This window comes from Gossypium raimondii, chromosome 10, assembly GCF_025698545.1.
Source record: "Gossypium raimondii isolate GPD5lz chromosome 10, ASM2569854v1, whole genome shotgun sequence".
NCBI classification, from domain to species: domain Eukaryota; kingdom Viridiplantae; phylum Streptophyta; class Magnoliopsida; order Malvales; family Malvaceae; genus Gossypium; species Gossypium raimondii.
The window spans coordinates 55,528,768-55,541,757 of record NC_068574.1 but is presented as its reverse complement, the minus strand read 5'-3'; the positions used below and the strand labels follow the sequence as shown (position 1 = coordinate 55,541,757).

Sequence of the window (12,990 nt, the reverse complement as noted above, 5' to 3'; positions counted from 1 at the left end):
GAAAAAGAAAAAATTATTAACTAAATTCAATGAAACAGTATATATATAGTGATGATAATGTATAAAATGAATTATTTTTCATGAAATCCATTTCAGCCCAAACATTACCATCCAAAACCTAGACACGTTGATATGAATATTACATGAAAAACCTTAAAAAAAAGGAATATTACATGAAAAATATAATTAAAATAAAGCATAACACAAGAAATATATATATGTTGTAAACATGGGCATCTAGGGTTGATTTGCTCGGATAACATCGTACACTTTGAAGTTGTTTTTTTCTTCAGACTGAGTGGACCTGTTTGAAGAAGGAATGATTCAAATCACACTTTCCTTTCCATTGTCAAAAATGACATAATAGCTTTTGTCACTAAATGCCACCACTTTATATATATAATTTTATATGTATATAGTTGATACCCATAATTACTTTCGGTTTTTGACTAAATTCAATATAGAATCGGATCAAAATTTTTTAATAGAAGATAAAGCTTTCTTAGACTCTTTTGGTTAAATTAATATTTTGTGTTTGAATCGGATCTAAACTTTTTTTTCAAGTTAGTCCATGAACTTGACAATTCTCACATTAAAGCTAGAACTTTTTTTTTCCAAGTTAGTCATTGATATTACCTTAAAAACCTAGAAGTTCAAGTCTCAATAAGTTTAGGCCCCAACCCCTGAACTTGTTAAACTTTTTTTGTCTAAGTTAGCCCTTAAATTTGGCAATTATTCCCACATTGAGGCTTGAATTTCTTTTTCAAATTAGTCCTGAACTTGGCAATTGTTCTCACATTGAAGTCTAAATTTCTTTTACCAAGTTAATCCTTAATATTTTCTTGAAAAACCTAAAGTTCAATCCTCAATGTGGGAACAATTGTCAAATTGAATTACTAACTTGGACAAAAATTGTTTAAGTCCCAATATGGAAACAATTACTAAGTTTAGGATTAAATTGAAAAAAAATTGAGGATTCAAATAGTGATTTAACTTTTTTTTTCATCCACATTGTTAAAACTCTAAACCTTACCGTACACTCGACCAGCAGGCATCCATTCTCCACTGCTTTTTATTATGGCTTTTAAAATTCTTCCACAAAATACATGGTTTCATATCACCATTTCTCACTTCACTATAAGCTAATTCCCCGAAAGCTTCATGGCAAGTTTATAACTAAAGTATGTTTCTTAAATTATATACTTTCTCAGGGTCTTGCTCTGGATTCAATAGCATTTAACCCCGTGATATCCAAGAAAAAAGAAAAAGAAAATTTGAAGTTAATTTTCTCAGGTACCAAACAACAAAGTCCATCATATCATTTACCCCATGATGTCTCCATGTATAATCATGTGCTATTTTGAAAGATAATGCAATGCAGATTTGTAATTTAGAATCATATTGGTTCCCATTTTTTTTTGCTGACTTACAGCTAATGCTTGTATGTATAATTTGTTTTTTCTTATGTTTTGCATGTGGGACGTTTCAGCCTGGGAATTTGCCTCAATTATATACATATATATACTTCCTCAAACCACTCAGGAACATGGAGTACAATGTTATTTTATTAATGTCTTTTTTTCTGCCTCAAGGAATTAATGTGCATATGTTGAAAAAAAAAGTTTTTTTTTTAAATTGCAGATTCCTTAAATGATTAGAAGAAAGCTGACAAAAGCCTGAACTGAAGAGAAATATTGGTCCATGAAATTTATCCTAAAATTCAAAAATAAGAACACAACAATAGATCTCAAACTAGCAAAAACAAGAGATTCAAGGATCATTTAAAAAAAAAACTATTAAGTATTTGTACCTTTCAAAAGAAACCCATTTGAGGTTTGTGGATGAACTTCAAGAAATTAATACCAAAAAGCAAAAAAAAAAAAAAGCTTCTGATAAAGGGCATTAAAAAGAAACCCTAAATTCTCAAAACCCTAACAAGAGTATTAAAACACAGAAAAAGAGAAACTGGGGTTGTACGGAGAGGGGGGGAAATAATACTTATAATCTCTAAAACTACATATATAAGTTTCTTCTAACCTTAATTTCATCAAATTGAAACAGTCCATGTGTTTTGATATAATTAAAAGTCATCATCATCATCGTGATGTACTGCAAAAAGAAACAACAGCAGTCGAATATTAATTCAGCTTTTTTACCAGACACTCAGACACACACACACACATATATATAAATAAAAGAAGAAGCCAAAATAAGGGTATTAGGATTAAGTGGAGTTTTACCTTTTATAGTTGCCAAAAAAGCGGTGGAAAATTGAAAGATCTATAAAGATTTTTCCATTATGGATGAGTTGTGGAGTCATTAATGGCCGATGCAGCATCATCAAGATTCTCATGCTTCAAACAAAAGCTATGGCCTGGCCGTACTATACTTTGCATGTGAATCTTGAAGATGCTGCATCAGCAAAAAATGACTGATAAATCTGAAACTAAGTGTGAAATTTCCAGGAAATTAAAAAAAGAAAAAATGAAAAGAGAGAACAAAGGGTTGAATTTGTTTTTAGCATACGGCAACTTGGCATTTCACAAATGGATCGAAATCCTAAATACAGAAAATATGTATAGCTTTACCAATCAAAAGAAAAGGGCATGAAAATAAGCAAAAATCTGTAAAACAAATGATTTTATATGTTAATATGTGTAGAAAAAAATGACTTTACCTTTCAAAAACAAGAAAAAAGTCTGTGAAATATTAAAAATAAAGAACACACTTCCCAACTACTAGTACCACATACTTTTCTCTCTTGTTAGATTTCATGGTTCTTAAATTTGTGGGTCAAATTTTTTTTTTTCAAATATCAAAGTTGAGTAAAGTTGATAACTCAACCTTACCTTGAAACCCCAAAAAAAACCAAAATAAATAAATAATAAAGAAGAGAAAAAAGGGTTCTTAATTTCTTCTCTTGTTATATTTCATGGTTCTTCAATCTTCAAAGTTAAACAAATCCCCCCAAAAAAGGGTTAAGAGATGAAAAAAAAAGGGCTTAAACATTTTGAAAAGAAAGAGGAAAAGAAAACAGAGATTATTGGATAAATGAATATCTAGGCAAGTTAACAATACACATAAAAGAAAACATAAGAGATATGAGGAAAGAGTAGGTGAAGAAAAGGGAATAGTTTGAGGGGGTTTATATACACATCACATTCCCATGAGAGATTTTCAAGTCACTTATGAGTGCATGGAAATTCTATGCCCTCTCTATTTCTTTTTTATTGTATTTTTTAAACAAATTAAGACTCTATTTGGGTTAAGAAAACATATTTCATTTTCATTTTCATTTTCTTAAAAAGTGAAAAATATTGAAGAAAATGTGCTTAGTTAAATTTTTTAAAATTATTTTCAAAAAAACAAAAATTAAAATATGTGAAAATTAAAAATAATATAAAAACATAAAAATAAATTTAGATGCTTTAACCCAGTTTAAATCTAGATAAATGCAAAAATATTTTTTCAACAATTCGTCAAATATTAAATCAGGTACCATGGTTAAAATCCATGCAAATGTAATTTTTTTATTTTATTTTGTGAAATAAAAATAGTTACTAAACATGTTTTCGTGTCTTCATTATTGAAAAGAAAATTATTTACCATTTGAATTTTTAAAATAAAAATGAAACTTTTTCTAAAATGAAAATGAAAAATAAAATATTTTCATGGAACCTTAATTTGTATTTTATGACTACTAAAATGAGTTTAAATAAATAATTAGAGTTGTTTTAGATTTTATTTGGTTTAAAAGATACATAGAAAATAAAAATAATAATGATAATTTTTTTATTTTTATTTAAAGTTTAAAAGTTTTAGGTCAACTTTTTAAAAATTGATAATAACAAAAGATTTTCAACACTAAGGTTGGTGCAAGATAATTTATACATAATAAAAGTAGGCTATATTATGTATTTTTAAATTTACTTGGCTTATATAATAATATTTTTTTAAAAATACATTAAAAGAATTTAAGAGTTAGAATATTAAAACATCCATATGGCCATTTTTTTTTAAATCTTTACGTTAGAGTTGTGTGACCCGAATCTTATTTGATCTGGTTTGAAAAGTTCGAGGTGTAACTCACTTGTCAAAGAAATAAAATAGGGAGACAATATCGGGGCAATACGGACCTTGCCGCACAAGTTGAATCCGTATAGGACTATACTTCTTCTATTATGCTTTGATTACAAAAGGGTCGTTTAACCTTTAAAAACGAAGCATAGCCGAAAACCTCTTATATTGTTGTTTTTCAATATTAGTAAATTTCTCATCCACTTCTTGTAGTTTTTCTCGATAAGGGTTTTCCACGTAAAATCTGCGTGTTCTTATTTTTCTTTCTTATTATTTTGCGGTCATTCCTACTGTCATTATCGACGTATATTATAACACTTCAAATTAATAATATATTAACTAATGAGAATTTAGCTTAATGATAAAGAAGAGTACTTAAAATTTTGAGATTTCCATATTTAAATCCCATCATGTCTAGATTTGATCCAAATTTATTTTGATTAATTAAGTGCAATCAAATTAATTATTCAATTCAATTTTTATAATAATTGATTTTGTTAATAATTATTAATAACTATAATAATTGTAATAATAATTTTAAAAACTATATTATACCATATGAGGTTATATCAACATCTCAAATATTAATCTAGGATTTAACTTCAACCCAATTATTTATCTTCATTAATCATGAATTTTCTTACATCATAATCTATGAGTTCCACAAAGAATCTCATACATAATCATAATTATTTAATTTCAATAATAAAAAACATTTATAACTCATTTTTTAATAATAACTCAACTTACAAACTATTATTAAAAAATTCTATTAATTATGTATATCACACATCACGGTCCAGTATGCTAGTATGGACAGACAAGACAAGAAATTCTTAAATCTAGCACATCATGAAGAAGTTCTTTAGTTCCTCTTTATTATTTTTTGGTAAACTACATCTAAACTCATTAAACTATTAATAAGTTTAAGATTTGATTACTTAACTTTAAAATGTTACAAAATGGTTATTGAACTATTCAAAAGTTTACATTTAACTTACTAAAATGTTAAAATTGTTACTGTATACCCTTCTCTATTTGCATTGCTTATACCAATAAAAAGAACTCTCCTCCCCCTTCCCTTCTACAATTCGGTTTTTTTTTTCATGAAACAGTTTTTAAAAGCATGAATCTACAAACTAAAATCTAAACAACTTTCTTTTCCGATCTTTGACACTAATCGACGGATCAACTTGAATCTAAAGTGTGTTTTTCTACTCGTCAATGGGTATTGATCCACCATATTAATCGTCAAATCATCACTTAGAGCTCGCTAGCAAGACTTTTAAAAGAAAAAAACTTAACAGCCCAATAACTTAAATAAAAACTTTCAAATGGTTCAATGACTTAAATGGAAACTTTTGAATAGTTCAGTGATTATTTTGTAACCTTTTGAAGTTGAATGACCAAAACGTAAACTTACTAATAGCTTAATGACCTTAAGAGTAGTTTACCCTATTCTCTCTTTTTTTAATATTTTTTTGTGATTAGTTCCAATAATAGAAGATCTAAACCTCCACTATATGTTTATGTTTAAATAAAGCTTACTTTTTGATTCAATTAAGATTGACTGATTCAAAGTAATTTAAACCCTAGATATGGATATACTATGAAAGAAATGCAATTTAATTTTTTAAATTTAAATTATTATTATTAGTGGAAAATTGAAAAGATTTTCTATAGCAGACAAGTAGCCCCTAAATCAATGAGGTGTGGGGCTGTATCAATGCAAGTGCCAATGGACAAGGAAATGAGTAGTTGAATAAAACAAAGAAAGGAATCTTGTTAACCAAATAATAATAATAATAACAACAACAAGAAATAATAACATTTAAATAAATATTTCAATCGAGCAGAGGACATCTAGATGCCCTGTTAGGAAACATATAAAATAGCTAAAATAAAGTTGATGAAAAACCATTCCAGATTTCTAGTTGATTGTTCAAGAAAAAGAAAAACAAAAGCTACATAAATTTTTATTTTATTTTTGCTAAAATAAAATTATGTATTAAAATATTAAAAACCATATATTAATATATATATTTATACTTAAATTTAAATAAAATATTGGTATTATTCTAATAGTAATTTGGACCTATATGATCAAATAAATTAATTGGCCAATTGGATAGATTTGTAAGTTACAACCATGTGATTCGTTAGTAAAAATTGACTCTCAAATTCAATTCTTAATACTCAAAATATAAATAAAAATGTAAATGTGTTGTAACCATTGCCGGGCTACCTGGTCCGTCTGAAAAGTGGAAAGTTTGATTGGGTTTTGGGTAATTTTTTTTGTTCGGGTTCAGTCCAGCCTGATCCGAATTTGTAAAAAATATATATGCTGCTGTTTTTACTGTTTTCTTATTGTTTTGTTGTCATTTCACTATTATATTGCTACTATTTTATTGTTATTATTTGGATATTGTATAACTTTTGTTTTATTATTAATTTTGCTATTATTTTAGAAGTATTTGTTTGTTAAGTTGCATTTATTTTACTGTTATTTAAGTATACATTGTTTTTTATTTTTCGATTTGTTGGGAAACATTTATTTTAATATTTTTCAGATATTTGATATATTATATTTTTAACTTATTTTATATAAAAATAATATAAAAATTTTAATACATGCAAACCGAGCTTGAGTTTTAGAATTTAGACAAAATTTTAAATTTAATTTTTGGGTCGGACTGAATCCAAACCTAAAAACAGGCCTAAAATTTTTACTTTCCCAACCTATAGACAACTCTAGTTGTAACCTTGTGATTGCAAACCATTTATATAATTTAATTATGATCATTAATTACCTAGACTTTATCAGTCTTTTCATTAAGCATTAATAATGATGATGTGCCTTGGCATTATCAAGCTTTTCTTTGATATTAAAGGATGGTTTTAACATGTTAAATTAAAGTAAATTTAAATATTTTAAGATTAATATCTTAACTATTTATGTAAAAATTTAAAATTATTTGATATTTTTATCACATATATTTTAACAATCCAACTGTTAAAAATTTTATATAATATAAATAGTTAGAATTTTTTAATTTATATTCCAAATTTGATATGTATGATTTATATGAATGTAATATAAAATATGACAATTGAATTGTTTTTGTTGAACAATCTCATTATAAGTTTTGATCATATTTGTTCTTTTTGACACGATGCTATAATTACCTATAGCCCCTCCCCAACTCATAAATAGGAAGATAATGCATTTTAGCACATTTGAATCCACGTCCTTTTATATTGGCAACAATATTTATGTCAAATAAACTAAGACTCAATTGGCGACAGTTAAATTGTTAAAATATTAATCGTACAAAAAATTATATAATTGTGTAAAACTACTTAGTTTTTTTTCTTTTTTATATTGATATAAGTAGACTATCCCTATATATAAAGGGGCGACGCCAAGGGATATAAGTAGAGACTAATTAGGCCTTAACCTCTTAAAATGGAAAAAAAGAGTTAAACTCTAGAATATATGATAAAATCACATTAAAATTATATTTTAATTTATTAAAATTTATAATTCAAATTCTACTCAAAATTTTTCTCTAATATATATAATGATTTACAATTAATTTTATTTTTTAGAATTTTGATATGATTAAAATTTGTTTAATTTGACTGATGAACCAAACACTAAATTGAAGATATCAAAAGATTACAAAAGTAGGGTAAGACTAATTACATTTACGTTATCAGAAGCAGATTCTTGATACATTAAGATCGGTTTTTTATATGAAAAATTGATCACATCATAAATTTACTTTTGAAATATTAATTAAATGCTACTGTTGCAGATAATTTTGAGATATATATATGTAGGATTTGATGATATATTTTGTTATTTAGATGAGATTCCCCGTTTAGCTAGTACAGATTAACCTTTGCATTTTCTTTCAAATCAAAGACAGGAAATAGCTGGTTACCTAAGCACAAATCATGGTGACGAAATCTACCTTACATTTCAATTTTCAGATTTCTTGGATGCTTAAAAACGGTTTAGCCCTAACTCACAGCACTTTTTTTTTTTAAATTTTTATCTATTTATAGGTTGTTATTGTATTTGTTCTTTTTGATACAATGCTTAAAATTATCCGTAGTCTCTCCTCAACTCTCAAATAGGAGGATAATGCGCTTCAGCGCACTCAAACACACATCTTCCTGCACTGACAATAATACTACTACCAATCAAGTTAAAATTCAATCGGCAACCCACAACACTTTAAATGCAAATAAATTTTCTCGTAAGTAATCCCTGTACAATTACTCTAGAGTTTATTCTTTAAACTCATGACAGATTACGGGAAATTTCTTTTTTATATATATTTTAAATGTTTATTTACTTTTAATTTAGTTTAATTTATTTTAAAGTTTAGTTTTAACACAATGAATTTATTTTATTATGGGTTTTTCAAAATTATTGTTTTCTTCTTGAATATCTATTTGTTGGTAAAAAGTTGTATCCAGTCCCTTTCAATTTCAAAATTAAGTAAATTGGTCCCTCTAAAAAAATCAATGCAATTTAATCTTTGTCAATTTTGAAAGTGAGCAAAGAAGAACAATTAATCATGATGTTAGTGTTTTCCATCAATTGTATGTGATTTTGATTGGTATAATAATAAATCTGGCCCTCAAAGTTTACAAGTTCTATCAATTTGGTCCTAATTTGACAAATTTATCCCGCAACATTTATGTAAATGTGTAAATGTTGAGGTTGAATTTGTTAATTTTTTTAGGATTAAGGCCAAACTGACAAAATATGTAAACATCGAAGGCTAAATTTGTTACTATACCAATCAAAACTATGTACAATTGATAAAAGACATTAATGTTGTGATTAATTATCCTTATGTGCTCACTTTCGAAATTGAAAGAGATTAAATTGTTCCATTTTTTTTCGGGAGGGACCAATTTACTCAATTTCGGAATTGAAAGGGACTGGAAAGGTCTTTTTACCCAATTTGCTAAGCATAGCTCAAAGCACAAATTTTGAATACCAATTTCCTTTGATATTTACAATATTTTTGTGGAAATAAGGGCTCTGTGTCTGCTCATGATTTAAGCATGAGTTCTTGAATCATTCCCACCATTAGCAATCAAAGTAATATCAACCTTAACGAAAAGAAAATTTTGAGCATAGTGAAACAAAAGAAACTCCAAATAAATGCAATCATCCTTATCATTAAATTCCATGTCACCTATCATGTGTAGGTCATACATTAGCTATTTCTCCCATCATAAAAAAACTAACACTATTTGTATTTCGGGAAACATTTGACAAGTTTAGGTACAAACTTGGACAAAATAAAAAAGCTTAGGTATTAAATTAGAGAAAAAAATGTCAAGTTTAGGTATCAAATGTTATATGAAGCCTATGTTTTATTATAGATTCTTAGACTTTTCATCATATTGATACAAAGATGATATTAAGTTATCGATGATGGTTCACACAGTGCGTATGCATAAAGCTGTAATTTGAAAAGGGGGTTGAGAGAATGTTTGAACAGATTAACAATGTGTGTCGTCTTTATCTATCCTTTTGATGATGGTGGTATTTATAAATTTTTCATGTGAATCCCAATGAAGCCAACTATCTCACTCAGTTATAGGTTTGTTGCGTCATAGATGAGCATTTAATATGTGACTTGAAAGTTAGAGAGAGTCTATCTTTATAAATTATCTTAGATAAATTTTGATGTAATTGAGAAAGATCCAAATGTTAAACATGTAAGAAACAAATGTCAATGATTATGCAAGATAAAATGTATTCGAGTGAAGTATTTTCAATAAATAGACTTTTCTAATTAAAATAATTGAGTTGACGAAGTTTACGAATTACGCATTTTACATTATAAATGATGTCATTAAAGCCTGATTTCCTCGTCAACCCTACTATAAAACACACAAAATGCGAATCACATCAAGTATTGCGATTTAAGTGACTCTCAGCATGTAACATTAGCTCTCTTAGGCTTCTAGAGGTAGCTTGCACAGTATAGCACTCAACTTATAAACTATTATCCGATTGAATCCGGGAACCTCACAGTTCTATTCCAAAAAGAAATTCGTCGTAAGTATGATATATATATATATCAATATACAAATTTCAAACTTTTTGAAAGTCAGTGAGCATTACACTTGCATTTTGCTGATAATGAAATATATATATATATATGTGTGTGTCTAATTAATTTGCCTACGAAGATGTGAATTAATGATGATTGGCATTTAGAAGATGAAATCATTTACGTAAGTTCTCCACTAGCCTTTGCCTCGTTGTCATTGTCCAATAATTATCATCATTTTCCTGCTCTTCATCATATTTTTCATCAATCTTCCATTGAATTATCTTCTTAATCATTGTAGGAAATAAACCCAAAACAAATCACAGATAGCTGAAAAGAATATATCATTTTGTCGTATTAGAACTGTCAAAAGTTTCAAAAGACTGCAGATTTTGAGATGTTTAATCCATTTATTTATAATAAATTTATTTTTATTTAAGTTTTATCATATGTAAATCTTATTTAAATTTATTTTAAATTTGATTTAAATATATTTTATGTTATTATTTTAAGTTGTTTGTTTGCTTAAAATGAGAATTGCAATGGAAACGCTACATTGTAGTAGCTATTATTGTTAAAACTGTGCAAACAAAAACTTAAAAAAATCAATGCTTGTTTACGCAGTTCGGTTTCTTTCTGTTTGCGGAGTCTAGCTCAGTGAGTAATTATACTATCTTTAATCCATAATATAATAAGTGATTCACACTCTATTACTCCTCAAATATAGAGATCTCACCTTTGAACCAAATTACTAGAACACTCACCTCCAAATTGTCCCCTGAGAACTTGAGCAGTAAACACTCAACAATGTTTACAATATCAGTTTGCACTCTCTCACATGATAATTCCACAATGAACAGATTAGAATTCGCTCAATAAGCTCTCATACAAAACTTATAGAAGCCTCCAAGCAAATATTGGTTTCAGCTTGCTAACATAGAATCTAAGTGAATACAAAATAATTCCTTAAAAATAGTTATTACATCAATGACAATCAAAATAAAATCACTCGAAGATATGCTCTCCAAAATCAACAGCACTATCTCGATTAAATCTCCACATTCCAAAGACTTAATTGATTCATATGAATTCAATCCAGTTTTCAAATGCCAGAGATTGGCTTTCATAGATGAACCAAAAACATCTTCAATAAAATCACAAATATCCAGACCTAAAGATTTTCTTCATTAAATTGTCTAAACAAATAAGACAAAATTTTAACCACCTCAATGGTAGTTTGCAGTTGACATTGTCGAGTGCCACCCAGCAGTTTTCAACTTATTTTGCTTCAACATTTTATTTATTAATTCGTTCATACATTGTAATAATTAAATTTAATTGTAATTAGACAATACTATATGTTAAAAATTATTATACAGTATTCTTGATTTTTATATGAATATTCTTGTATAAGCTAAGTATAAAATTTTGTGTATTTTCTCTTGAACGTAAATAAGAACACATGCCCTTGTATTATATATAATTATTGAAGAGTTTGTTCTTCACAAGATTATTATTTCCCTAAGAATCCAAACACAAACGTCTCATAAATAATTAGCCTGACTGATGGATTCTTGTTTTTTGGTCGAATGCATGAATGAAGGATTCCTAGACTTATAGCTTGCAGACAACAGAAAATTAGTGCAAGTTTGGTTGGTTTTCATTAAATTTTTGAGACAAGTTTGTCAGTGATTTGTCAAGTTGTCATAAATAGAGACACAACAAGTTTATAGACTTTAATTATATTTTGTACCCCATATTTGTCTTTTCAGCTGTGTTTAGTTTAATCCAATTTTGGACACATATTATGCTAAGAAAAACATTGAAGAAACATGCAAACTGAGATTCTTCTTCTTCTGTTTTTTTAAGGCACTGGGTGCGAGATTAAAGACTCAAGTATTTTTAGAAAAGTAATGTTAAATAGATAGTTTTTAAAGCTATACATAGAAGTTATAATTTTTAGTCTCGTTCGAAATTGTGGTTGGAGGTTTAGAGTTAAAAAGTGTTTTTAAACTTTTAAGATTTAAATTGTGGTTAAAAGTGCTCTATCACCTAAATGACAAAAGTCGAAATTTAAGTGCTTTTGACCAATGTATTTTGAAGTGAAATTATCAAATTATTATTATTTAAATATTTAGATTAATTTATATTTTATGATATTACTAAAAATATAATTTATCATTATATTAAATTATTTAAATATTATTTATCATTTTGGTGGAAAAATTTATTTATCATTATATGCAAATTTTAAAATATTCCATTTATCATTAAATTTACAAATAATTTATTAATTACTTAAAAAGCATATTTCATGTATAATTATATAAATATTATCTAAATTAATTTATTTTATTTTTAAAATTATATCTAAACTGGATATTTTAACTTTCTAACTCAATTTTAACAACAATACCAAATACTTAAAATTAACAAACCATAATATTTCACCCACAACAATTTTCAAAAGTATTTTGTAATCACAACAACAGTCCCAAACTAGCCCCTAGCTTTTGCGTTTGGGAAAAAATAATTTTGGAGTCAAATCATAAATTTAACCCTTATTTATAATCTAATGCATGTTATGTAGTATTAATATTGGGCGTACAAATATTTTCGTATTGAATTGATTTCAAATATATAACATTGTATATTTGAATTTATAATGATTATATTTTAATATTTAAAATATGGTTTATATAGTCAAATTAAATTTTACAAATAATTAATATGGATTGCTTAAAATATTTAAAATTTATATTATATATATAAATATTAATAATGAGTTGCAATAAATTCTTTTTATATGTTACTGAAATATCATAAT

The 12,990-nt window shown here is 26.7% G+C and overlaps 1 long non-coding RNA gene across 1 annotated transcript; it reads right to left on the bottom strand.

Moving 5' to 3' along the window:
* On the bottom strand, positions 1-3,096 carry LOC128033776 (uncharacterized). The gene is made up of 2 exons (XR_008189816.1): positions 2,241-3,096; positions 1-2,109 (listed from the first exon to the last, which is right to left on the bottom strand). It is a non-coding gene; the product is annotated as an uncharacterized LOC128033776 (long non-coding RNA).
* Between the last annotated feature and the right edge of the window lie 9,894 nt (positions 3,097-12,990).